The sequence below is a fragment of the Apodemus sylvaticus genome, chromosome 4, assembly GCF_947179515.1.
Source record: "Apodemus sylvaticus chromosome 4, mApoSyl1.1, whole genome shotgun sequence".
Lineage (NCBI taxonomy): Eukaryota > Metazoa > Chordata > Mammalia > Rodentia > Muridae > Apodemus > Apodemus sylvaticus.
In genome coordinates this window covers 27467993-27480534 of record NC_067475.1, presented here as the reverse complement: position 1 = coordinate 27480534, position 12542 = coordinate 27467993, and the positions used below count along the sequence as shown (strand labels likewise).

Here is a 12542-nt window from a genome sequence, read left to right as displayed (position 1 = left end):
TTTTAAAAAACTTATATACTTATCTATAATCTATTTCTCCCTCTCTCATAGCAAAACTTTTCTTGTTAATGTAGTTATCACTACAAGTTACATATGTCTCACCTATTACATTTTTTTATCTCCAATACTACCAGGAGAAAAAATCTCAACCCCTTAAAATATTTTCTGAAGGACTGAAGGAGCAGAAGGGGATTGTAACCCCATAAAAAGAACAATATCAACTAACTGGACCACCCTGAGCTCAACCAAAGAGTATACATGGATGGGTGCATAGCTCCATATGTAGCGGAGGATGACTTTATCTGACATCAATGGGAGGGGAGGGAGGTTTGCTGCCCCATCGTCGAAGGATGCTAGAGGGATTAGGTGGGAGTGGGTGAATGGGTAGAGGAACACCCTCATAGAGGCAAAGGGAGAAGGAAAAGAGGGGGGATGGAATGTGGGGTTGGTGGAGGGGTAACCGGGAAGGGGTGATATCATTTGAAATGTAAATGAATGTGCTCGCTTCAGCAGCACATATACTAAAATTGGAACGATACAGAGAAGATTAGCATGGATGTGCAAGGATGACACGCAAATTCTTGAAGCATTCCATATTTTTCCTTATCTCCTTGTACTAAGCTCAACTCCAAGTGGATCAAGGACCTCGACATAAAACCTGACACACTGAAACTAATAGAAAAGAAACTAGGGAAGACTCTTGAGGACATGAGCACAGGGGAAAAGTTTCTGAATAGAACACCAATAGCTTACACCCTAAGATCAAGAATTGACAAATGGGACCTCATAAAACTACAAAGTTTCTGTAAGGCAAAGGACACTGCCAAAAGGACAAAGCATCAACCAACAGATTGGGAAAGGATCTTCACCAACCCTAAATCCGACAGAGGGCTAATATCTAATATATACAAAGAACTCAAGAAGGTAGAACCCAGAGAACCAAATAACCCCATTAAAAAGTGGGGTACAGAGCTAAACAAAGAATTTTCACATGAAGAACTTCAGAGGGCTGAGAAGCACCTTAAGAAATGTTCAACATGATTAATAATTAGGGAAATGCAAATCAAAACAACCCTAAGATTTCACCTCACACCAGTCAGAACAGCTAAGGTCAAAAACTCAGGAGACAGCAGGTGTTGGTGAGGATGTGGAGAAAGAGGAACACTTCTCCACTGCTGGTGGGATTGCAAGATGGTGCAACCACTTTGGAAATCAGTCTGGCGGTTCCTCAGAAATCTGGGCATGACACTTCCTGAGGACCCTGTTATACCACTCCTGGGCATATACCCAGAGGATTCTTCAGCATGCAATAAGGACACATGCTCTACTATGTTCATAGCAGCCCTATTTGTAGTAGCCAGAAGCTGGAAAGAACCCAGGTGTCCTTCAACAGAGGAATGGATACAAAAAATGTGGTATATTTACACAATGGAGTACTATTTAGCCATTAGAAAGAACAAATTCATGAAATTCTTAGACAAATGGATGGAGCTGGAGAACATCATACTAAGTGAGGTAACCCAGTCTCAAAAGATCAATCATGGTATGCACTCACTGATAAGTGGATATTAGCCTAGAAACTTTGAATACCCAAGACATAATCCACAAATTAAATGATGTCCAAGAAGAACAGAGGAGTGGCCCCTGGTTCTGGAAAGACTCAGTGCAGCAGTGTAGGGGAATACCAGAACAGGGAAGTAGGAAGGGGTGGATGGGGGAACAGGGGGAGGGAAGAGGGCTTATGGGACTTTCGGTGAGTGGGGAGCCAGAAAAGGGAAATTCATTTGAAATGTAAATAAAGAATATATCGAATAAAAATAAAAAAGAAATGTAAATTAATAAAACAATTAATAAAAAATAAATAAATATTAGTATAATGATGAAAATGAAAAAATTAAAATTATAGGAATAGATTAAGTATAAAATAAAAAATCCTAGTCTAATAAAATATAAAAATTCAATGATCCTTGTACATATAAAATATTATCCAAATATTCTCTAAAATTAAGAAAAAATATTTAAGTACTAATTTATTGAATTATTTCTTCTATGTATATTAATTTATGGATTAATCAAAGGGAACCAAAATGTATCAATGTCACAGTAAGGAATAAAGACAGAAGCTAGCTTCCTCTTGGACCGGTCTCCCCAAGAACCTATACTGGCAGTCTCTACTTCCTCTCATGTCTTCAGCTGTGTGTAGTCTGTGTCACAGGCCCAGCTTGTCTGGCTGTCCCTGCTGCTTTCCTGCCATGCCTGCTGTATGTGTCGTACCTGTCTGAGGTCTCCTGTCTCTCCCTAACAATGGGCTTTGCTCTGTATTTATTATTGCGCAGCACAGAAAATGCAGTATGGAAGAAATGAAAAATACCTTTTTATAGAAACCTCTAACAGAGTTTTACAAAGTAAGAAAATACTGTGCTGACCCCAACTGGCCCAAAATAGTACTCAAAAACAAACAAACAATTAAAAAAAAAAAACAGATGGCATCAACCCATATCCACACATCTCCAACATTTATGAAATATTTGTTTCATTTAATGTGGTTACTTTCAATAAATGATTACCATAGCATTTGTACATTCTTCTGGGTCAAGGAGACGGAAGATCTATAGTTTAATATTAAAGCCATGCATTAGTTAGGTTGTAAAAGCAGATGATATGGGCAATCCAAGGCACTATAAGGTTGGTTGTGTTGACTTCTTAAAGGCAAGTTAAACTTTTAACAGTCTGAGTATGCAATAGGATAGTAGCTTAAGTACATAATCTTAAATTACCTCAATGAATACTATCAGTTTGGTTCAAAATCTGGCAGAAGTTCAGTCTCTTTAAAGATATAATATATTTTCAGGAAAAAAAATACATCATCGGCTATCACAAGTGTTATAGTTATGCCCAAGTACTTAGAATCATTGATAATTAGAATTATCAATTCAAACCAATGAAATAAAAAAAAAACAGAAAAATAGCAACACGAATATATAAATAAAATGTTGGCACTTGGGCAAAAATGGTGTTAAATGTTAAATAATAACTTAATAAAGAATAGTATAAACACAAAATAAGAAATGAAAATGGTCGAATAACCATACCGACAATTTTATCACTTGTACACATGCATGTTGTTGTTGGAAGTAGAGGTACACATGCCAATATGAATGTGTGGTCATAGGATCATCTTGAGTGTTAGTCATTGCTTTCTGCCTTGTTTGAGACAAGGTCTCTGTTGTTTACCACTGTATATGTCAGACTATCTGTCCCATGGTCTCCTGTGGATTCTTCTATCCCTGTCTCCCACGGCATCACAAGAGCACTGGGGTTCCAGACACAAACTCCTGTGCCAGCTTTGTGTAGCAGAGAATTGGCTTCAGTGATCCAAACTCAGGTCTTCTTCACATTTGCCTAGCAAGTGCTTTAACCACTGAGCCACCTCCCAACCTTAATTTAAAATGTTAACCCTGAGCCGGGCAGTGGTGGCGCACGCCTGTAATCCCAGCACTCTGGGAGGCAGAGGCAGGCAGATTCTGAGTTCAAGGTCAGCCTGGTCTACAGAGTGAGTTCCAGGACAGCCAGGGCTATACAGAGAAACCTTGTCTCGAAAAAATCAAATCCAAAAAAAAAACAAAAACAAAAAAAAATAAAATGTTAACCTTAAGATTACTTTATATTAGCATTAACAATAAATTTTAAAACTTGTGAAATGAAATTTATTCTAGTGATTCAACTATAACAGAACACAGTGGTAAGTTAACTATTCCATAAAGAGCACAAAACCCAAATATTTGGGTGCATGAGGGATAGATTTCAACTAAACTCTTTTAATCATACAATTCCAATGTCACTTAAATTTGTTCAAGGCATGTATAAAGGGAGAATAGACTAATTCAATTTCAAGGAAAAATGTCAAAACCTAAGTTCAGAAAGTTTACAAGGGAAGGAAAAAAAACACAAACCAATCTCACTTGTGATTATGAGTGTGAATATTCCAAATATATATGAACAAACAACATCTAGAAATAAAAGTGTGAAGACCATGGGAGCCTAATTATAGGGATGCAAAAATTGTTCAACATTACAAAATTGTTAATACTCAATGGATGGGGAGGGAGCTTTGCAATTATCTCCACAGGTACAGAAAAGGCACTTAGAAAAATTGAGCAGACTCTCTGGCTTCTAAAAAAAAGGAGAAAATGGTTTACAAAAACAAGCCTCCCTGGATGCTTCCTTAATTTGTTCTTATTCATAATGAGGGAACATAAAGCGAACTTCTGCATGCCAGAAGTCAGGTCATTTGCTTGCTAATAACATTCCCACTCAACATCTCACGGAAGTTCGATGACTAGACCCACATCCCAAGGAGTAGTTACCAGCACTAGTGAGGAGAAGCGTTTGGGAGGAAGACGAGAATCCTGTAGACCAAACGAAGACCTGAAGGCTACTGGAATAATTCAGGTATGAAAAGGCGAGAGCCTAAACTAAAGTGGGTGTGAAATCAAACTGGAGAGACTCATACTTTTCAGATTTTATAGAAAGCAATCCAGCTGGATTCAATGCTATGCAAAATAAAGCGATGTGTCCAAAATGTCTGACTTGGGAAACCTGGCACACCCTATAAAGAATGCCAGCCAGGTGTGGTGCCACCCACCTGCAATCCCAGCTCTCAAAAGTCAGAGGCATGGGTGTTACTGGCACAATCCTAGCAGAGACAGACAAGAAAGACTCCATCAACAGATAAAGAACACAAAAGAATGTTCATGCGTGAAAAAAATATGATAAAAGAAATAGTGAAAAATCAAAAGGGGTGTCTGTGATATGGCCAGATAATCATAATCAGAACATATTCTAACACAAGAAATCTAGACTGCTTAATCACCTTCTCTATTCGCTGTGACAGCTTTGTGAGCTCCCGACTATTACCCTAAACATACAAATGAGAAATCAATCAGGAAATTACACAACAAAGTTAAAACAAGGTTTCTAAAAGGTTTTCTCGATACTGTTTCTTCCAGAGTATTGATGGGAAGAACGGCCAAGAACACAAACTCCTTAGCAATGGTAATGCCTGATCCCAACAGGTAAGAACACGAGAAACAACCATTAATTCAAGAGTCGATATGTCAATTTCAATTATCAGTAGCTGCATACAATACTACTAACAGAGCTGCAAAACTCATAAAATATTTGCCAAGCATGTATACTTTGATATATATCATTTTATTTAATATTAATTAAAATACAAGGTGTTAGCATTTCTACCTTGTAGCAATGGAGAAGTTTAATGACAAGTTCTTTCTTAAATTATTTGTATTCTCTGTGTGTGTGTGTGTGTGTGTGTGTCTGTGTGTGTGTCTGTGTGTCTGTGTGTGTGTCTGTGTTTGTGTCTGTGTGTCTATGTGTGTCTGTGTGTGTGTCTGTGTGTCTGTGTGTGTCTGTGTGTATGTGTCTCTGTGTGTGTATGTGTGTGTGTGTCCGTGTGTCCGTGTGTCTGTGTGTGTGTGTGTGTGTGTGTGTGTGTGTAATGGGAGTGAGCATTCATGGACCCAGGCACATTAGTGGCATGTATAGAGGACAACTTTTTGGAGCTGGTTCTGTCCCTCTACCTTTACTTGGGTCAACTAGCTCACACATGTTAAGTGCCTTTACCTGCAGAGCTCTTTCTCTAGCTATTAACGGCAAGCTCTTAAATCAGACTGTTGATAAATCCTATAGCCAAATGCCCCTGATTTCAATGTTCATTCTACAGAAATCCACTATCTTCTTGTAGTAGGACACAGAGGAAGCTGCACTAAATCTTTTAAATTCAACTCAATTTGGGACAGTGACCTAAAGGATTTCTATTAGAGATCAATGTGATGATGGGAAGGGCCTTTTCAACACTCAGAGAAAAAAATAGCTCTGAAATGAGCCAGGCAGTCGCATAACACATGCTGGATATTGGCTCTCCGCTGCTGAGTTAACATGAGAGATGACAGCACACATTGGATTTTAAACTTGAGCAACCTTGAAACCCTCGTAGGGAATGGAGAAGGCTCGGGCCACAGGTGGTGTTCCTCCTGCTTCTATCAAAGTTCATGATTCTACAAATGAAAACTCAACAGCAGATGTGCAGACCCATGCAAGAATAGAGCTTTACCAAGTCATAAGCCCCATTGCGATAGTGTTTCAGAGAATGCTGCGAAGGCAGAGAGAGAATGATGTCATTCCAGAGTCCCTTTCTAAAAACAGCTATCTTAAGAGTGACAATAGAGAGTAAAGGCAAAACAGCAGTGCCAGGATTTCCATTACCTGAGTAGCTACTAAAGCCAAATTCTGTTAAGCAATCATGCTTCAAATAAATTTATTGTCTGTGTCAATATTTCCGTTTCTTTGGGAGGAGGGGCCATATCTTCCCTTTCTTGATAATATCTTCATACATAAAATTAAAGTTGTTTAACTACATTCCTATGAGGGCTTCATGGTTGCTCAAGTTAAATTAACAGTTTTAGCCTGATTCTTTTAAATTACTTTGTGGTATAAACATTATAAGTTAAGGTAGGAAATGACTTTATTATGATAGAAACAAATAATAGCCCAAGAAATATTAGCTCTTCTAGTCAAATGCTGTTTTTATAAGTGTGCTGAGCAGAGATACTATAATAGAGTGATTTGAAATGTTTATACATAAGCTTCCCAGACCTTATAGAAAGCCTTAAAACAGATCTAGAGACACTTAAGTGCAGAATGGGCTGAAACTGTGGAAAATCTTATAGCTACACAGGAAAGATTTGTATCCTTTTTGAGGGAATAAACAAGAACTAATGGTTTCACTGCTGGAGGCGAGTGATGAACGCTATTGGACAATAAAGGGGGGCAGAATGATTCATTAAGCAATTTTATTTTCATCTTCTCCAAGTACAGTCCTGGTGGATATGCTACACTCTGAAGCTTACCTGCACTGCTCAAATTCCAAACAGTTCTGGAAGGCAGTAAAGAGAGCTTCTCCAATGGGGTTCTGTTTCACACACGCACACTTCAGCAGGATATCTGTGAAAGAGCGGCATTCTCATTGGGAAAAGGTCTCTAAAATATAACAAAAATCAATATTATCAAACATTTAGTCACTACTCAACCAAACAATTTTTGGGTTTTGTATTCTATAGAATTCATTTGTCTCCACAAGAAGCCAAGCTGGAGCAACACTTCTTGGGCAGGTTTGGGGGTTCTCCTTTACTGTTCACCCCCTCCTTTTTTTCTTTGAAAAACTTTGTTGTTGGTGTTGGTGTTTCAGTGTTGTTGGTGGTGGTGGTGTTTTTCTTTTCTCTTTTTAATTATTTATTTTATGTATGTAAGTACACTGTCTTCAGACACACCAGAAGAGGGCACCAGATCTCATTATGGATGGTTGTGAGCATGCTGGGAATTGAACTCAGGACCTCTGGAAGAGCGCCTAGTGCTCTTAATCACTGAGCCTTTTTTGAGACAGAGTTTCTCTGTGTAGCCCTAGCTGTTAGGGAGGTCATTCTAGTAGGCCAGACAGGCCTCGAACTCACAGAGATTTGAGTCTGCCTCTGCCTCCAAGTGCTGGGATCAAAGGCACGCACTACCACTGCCCAGCCGGTAAACTTTCTTTATTGAAGAAACAAAAAGTTTTATTTGTATGCCGTTTTCCTTACTTTCTGGATTCCATGTTCTTTCTCCTGTAAACAGATAAACAAAAACAGATGTATGGCCAGCTTCCAGTCACCATTTTGGAAGAGTTTTTTACCCCTGTTAGTTTTGTATACTTACACAAGGAAGCATAAAATGCCTACTGTGAATCTGGGTGTTGCTGGCCTGAATGTTTCACAGAATGTTTTTATCAGCTAAATCTATTCACTTGGTATTTATTAAAAATGAAGACTGGAGAGATGGCTCAGCACTGCTCATTCAGAAGACCAGAGCTCAGTTCCAAGCACCAATCTGTATCTCTCAGCTCACAACTGTCAGTAACTCTAGCTCCAAGTAACTAAAGATCCAACACCTGGGGCCTCCACGGGTACCCGCACTCACATGCACAGACACACATGCAGATACACACACCTACACAAAATTAAATGGGGTTTTGTTTGCTTGTTTGTTTTGTTTGTTTTCAGACAGGGTTTCTCTGTGTAACCCTGGCTGTCCTGAAACTCGATCTGTAGACCAGCCTGGCCTTGAACTCAGAAATCTGTCTGCCTCTGCCTCCTCAGTGCTTGGAATATGTCCCACAGCTACCCAGTAAAATAAACTTTTAAAAAAGATTTTTAAGTGATGTTTTACACATTTTTGTTTGTATACTAGACTAGTTGGCATGTGATCATTAAAAATATGTCTCCTAATTTCCTACATGGCTTTGCTAAGTCTTCTAGAAAAGACAGATTAAATTACTTGGTATTTCTCCATATTACCAGGATTCAAAACACAGAGTTAGTACTGTCACATTCTCCATAGGAAATGAATGAGAGTTTTGTTAAGTCTGGTTGAAAATCCATGTTTGGGGTGTTTTAACCCAGTGTGGCTAGGGATCTTTGTGTTGGCTTTTCTGTCATTATCCAGGCTGACACCTGGTAACATCTTTATTTCCTGGCATTAGATCTTTCCAGTTCCTTCTGTGCATTTTCTGGCCCAGATACTGAAGTCTTCATTCCTACAAGAAGCTTTATTTTCCCCACCATGGGAAGAAAAATATTTTAGAGACTATGGCTTGAGTACTATATGTCATTTTCTCAGACCCTTCTCAACAGAAAGAGCTGGGAAACACTTGTTTTGTTTTGTTTTGTTTTTAAGATTTATTTATTATTATAAATAAGTACATTGTAGCTATCTTCAGACACACCAGAAGAGGGCATCAGATCTCATTACGGGTGGTTGTGAGCCACCATGTGGTTGCTGGGATTTGAACTCAGGGCTTTAGGAAGAGCAGCCAGTGCTCTTACACCTTTTTTAAGAAGGAAAACCAAAGTGTGGACGCTTCAGTCCTTCTTAGAAGGGGTAATAAAATACTCATGGGAGCAAATACGGAGACAAAGTGTGGAGCAGAGACTGAAGGAAAGGCCATCCAGGGACTGCCCTACCTGGGGATCCATCCAATATACAGTCACTAAAGGCAGACACTATTGTGGATGCCAACAAGTGCATGCTGACAGGAGCCTGATGTAGCTGTCTCCTGAGAAGCTCTGCCAAAGCCTGACATACACAACCGTTGGGCTGAGCACGGGGTCCCCAAAGGAGGAGTCAGAGAAAGGACTGAAAGCTGAAGGGTTTGCAGCCCCATAGGAGGAACAACAATATCAACCAACAAGAGCTCCCATGGTCTAAACCACCAAACAAGGAGTTCACATGGTGTGACCCATGACTCCAGCTATGTATACATAGCAGAGGATGGCCTTGTCGGGCATCAACGGGAGAAGAGGCCCTTGGTCCTGTGAAGGCTCAATGCCCCAGTGTAGGGGAATTTGAGGGTGGGGAGGCAGGAGGGCAGGTGGGTTGGGGAGCACACCCTCATAGGAGCAGGAGGAGGGGAGATGGGATAGTGGTTTTCTGGGGAGGAAATCTGGAAAGGGGATAACATTTGAAATATATATATAAAAAAATACAGTGAACTCCAATGTCTAAAAATTGTTCTTATTTGGGGTTTATACCATAGGAAGAGTCAAGATTTTATACTAAAAACAAACAAAAACCACAAACAAAATAAAATTGTAACAGGCTGAAACTATGGTTCAATGGTTACAAGTATTTCCTGCTCTCAAGGAAGATCCAAATTAGATTCCAGCAGCCTGTAACTCTGCAAATCTTTGCTTCTTTGCTGGCTTTGCCAGAACCTGCACTTACATGCACACACCCTTACACACACACACACACACACACACACAAAATAAATAATAATAAATAAATAAATAAAATGAATCTAAAGAAAAAAAGAGCATGAATTCATGTTAGCATTTCCAGCCCAATTTACAATGAGTTTTCACTTGATTTTTGTTTTATTTTTATGCAAACTATAAATAACTATTCCTAATAGCAACATTTAATTACTGATTGGTTGGTTTTATTTTGTCAAATAATGTCAATATTGTTTTAATATGCAATATGAGAAAGAAGATGCCTTCGTAACTTTCTTACTTAGAATATACTCACTAAAGCTATACAGTCAACTTACTTTTAAAGCCACTTGGAATTCTGTATGCGATTAGCTCACTCAGTTTTTATTAAGATTTTTAGAAGCTTTTTGGGAGGATAATTTATTATACAATATGTAGAACATTTACAAAGTTCCAGATCATTCTACCCAAAAATAATAATGATAGTGTGTAAAAATTTAATTTTTGTTTCCTCCCTCAACTAACTACAGTAATTTTCAAAAGAAGACAAATCTGTCCCCTAGGGGACATTTGACAATGGTTGTTTTTCACTCAGATGCTATCCATTCAGGGAGGTCTTAGATGTTGTCATCCATCCTCCCAGGCACTCTATGACAAAATATGATCCAGTCACAGCTACTGAGAAGCTGTCTCATGTAAATAAGTCTTGTCCTCCTAGATTTGGATACCCCTTCCTTTATCTTGTTAAGGGAATTTATTATCATGACTTACAGTCTGTCGTTCAACTAACCCAACAATGGGCAGCTGTGTATGGGAAGTCCAGGAATCTAGTAGTTGCTCAGTCCCATGAGGCTACTTGTTTCAGTTGGTCTCCTTCAAAAATAGATTCCAACAGATGTGCTGGCAAGTAAGCACAGGCAGTTGAAGAAGTGAATCTTCTTTCTTCCAGTGTCCTCATGTTAGGCCTCCAGCAGAAGCTGTGCCCAGATTAAAGGTGTGTGCTCCACGCCTGGATTTGGAATTTGCTTTGTTCCAGGCTGAACTTGAACTCAGAGATCTCTTTGCCTCAGTCTTCTAGGAATAAAGGTGTCATGGCCACTAGGCCTCAAGATCTCCAAGCCAAGCTGGGCGGTGGTGGCACACGCCTTTAATCCCAGCACTTGGGAATCAGAGGCAGGCGGATTTCTAAGTTCGAGGCCAACAGAGTTCCAGGACAACCAGGGCTACACAGAGAAACCTTGTCTCAAAAAAAAAAAAAAAAAAAAAAAAAGATCTCCATGCCAAGATCCAGGTCAGAAACCTGACTTCTAGCCTCAATATCTCAATCACAGGTCACAGGTGTGCCTTTGAATTCTGGATTGTAGTTCTTTTCAGTTGTAGTCAAGTTGACAACCAGGAATAGCCAACACAATCCACCCCTTGTCAACTTGACACAAATCATATCTTATGTCTAAATGAAACAATGACCACATAAATGATATAACTATTCATAAGATGATGTAGGTATTCCTTGTACCATCACAAACACAATGTAAATTTAGAATAGGTCAGCCGGGCGGTAGTGGCACATGCCTTTATAATCCCAGCATTTGGGAGGCAGAGGCAAGCAGATTTCTGAGTTCAAGGCCAGTCCACAAAGTGTGTTTCAGGACAGCCTGGGCTACTCAGAGAAACCCTGTCTCAAAAAAAAAAAAAAAAAATAGGTCAATGTCCCTTGATAACATTCTTTTAGTATCTCAACTTAAATAACAATTGATATTCTCCTAATTGATGTTAAAGAAATTGGAAGAAAGCACAAATATCTATACATCTTACTAGCAACAATAAAGTAGTCCTTCAAATAAAAAGTATCATGTAGATGGTTTTCTTCTTGATTATTCTACTCGATATCCAGAGAGCATTTCAGGTCAGTAGATGGTTGCACACGTCAGTGCTTTCTTCAAGAAGACAAGACATCATTGTGGGGATGTGTGATAATTTGTTGAACTGTTCTGTTTGCTTTGGTTTAGTTTTCCCAGACAGGGTGTCAGAGTGTACCTGGCTTCTCTGGAACTCACTGTCCTCAAACTCACAGAGCTCTGCCTGCTTCTGCCTTCTAAGTGCTGAGATTAAAGATGTGCTTCATCAATGCCCACCGAACCATTTCTTCCTTTGTGGATATATGTCAAATTTTGTATCTTATTGTTTTTCCTGTGGAAAAATAGTTACACAGTGAAAAATCTTAGCATATATATATATTTGTATTTTTGCAATATCTATATACTTATGATGAATTTATATCTGTGAGATTAACAGGTTAAACAGAATGCAGCTAATTCTGCATGATAGGTTTAAGGGAAATGCAACTACGTTTTGCTAAATGACCCTCATCCCTCTCCGTAGGGTAACAACACATTTGTGCATCCTGACCTAACTGAATGTATTGTTAGATATTTAGGTTACTGCCATCCTACTAACTGAGAAATTACATATTATACAATTTAAATTTGAGTTTCTCTTATTTGTAAGTTTGGACTTTTATTTTATAAAGGAAGTAAAAGTTCTTTAATCTATTTTTCTATAAAATCACTAGTATTTTTCTTCTGTGTTTTCAGAAGTTCTTTTTTACAGCAAAGACATTAAGCTTTTAAGATAGAATTTACAATGTCTTACCAGGGTATTTAACTGCAATTTTCTTGTCCTTTGCGCCATTAAATTCCTTTTATTTTGTGAAACACTATG

General features: G+C 38.8%; 1 non-coding gene across 1 annotated transcript; it reads left to right on the top strand.

Moving 5' to 3' along the window:
* The first annotated feature begins 497 nt into the window (after positions 1-497).
* On the top strand, positions 498-601 carry LOC127683817 (U6 spliceosomal RNA). Its single transcript, XR_007977619.1, has one exon. It is a non-coding gene; the product is annotated as a U6 spliceosomal RNA (small nuclear RNA).
* Positions 602-12542: the final 11941 nt, after the last annotated feature.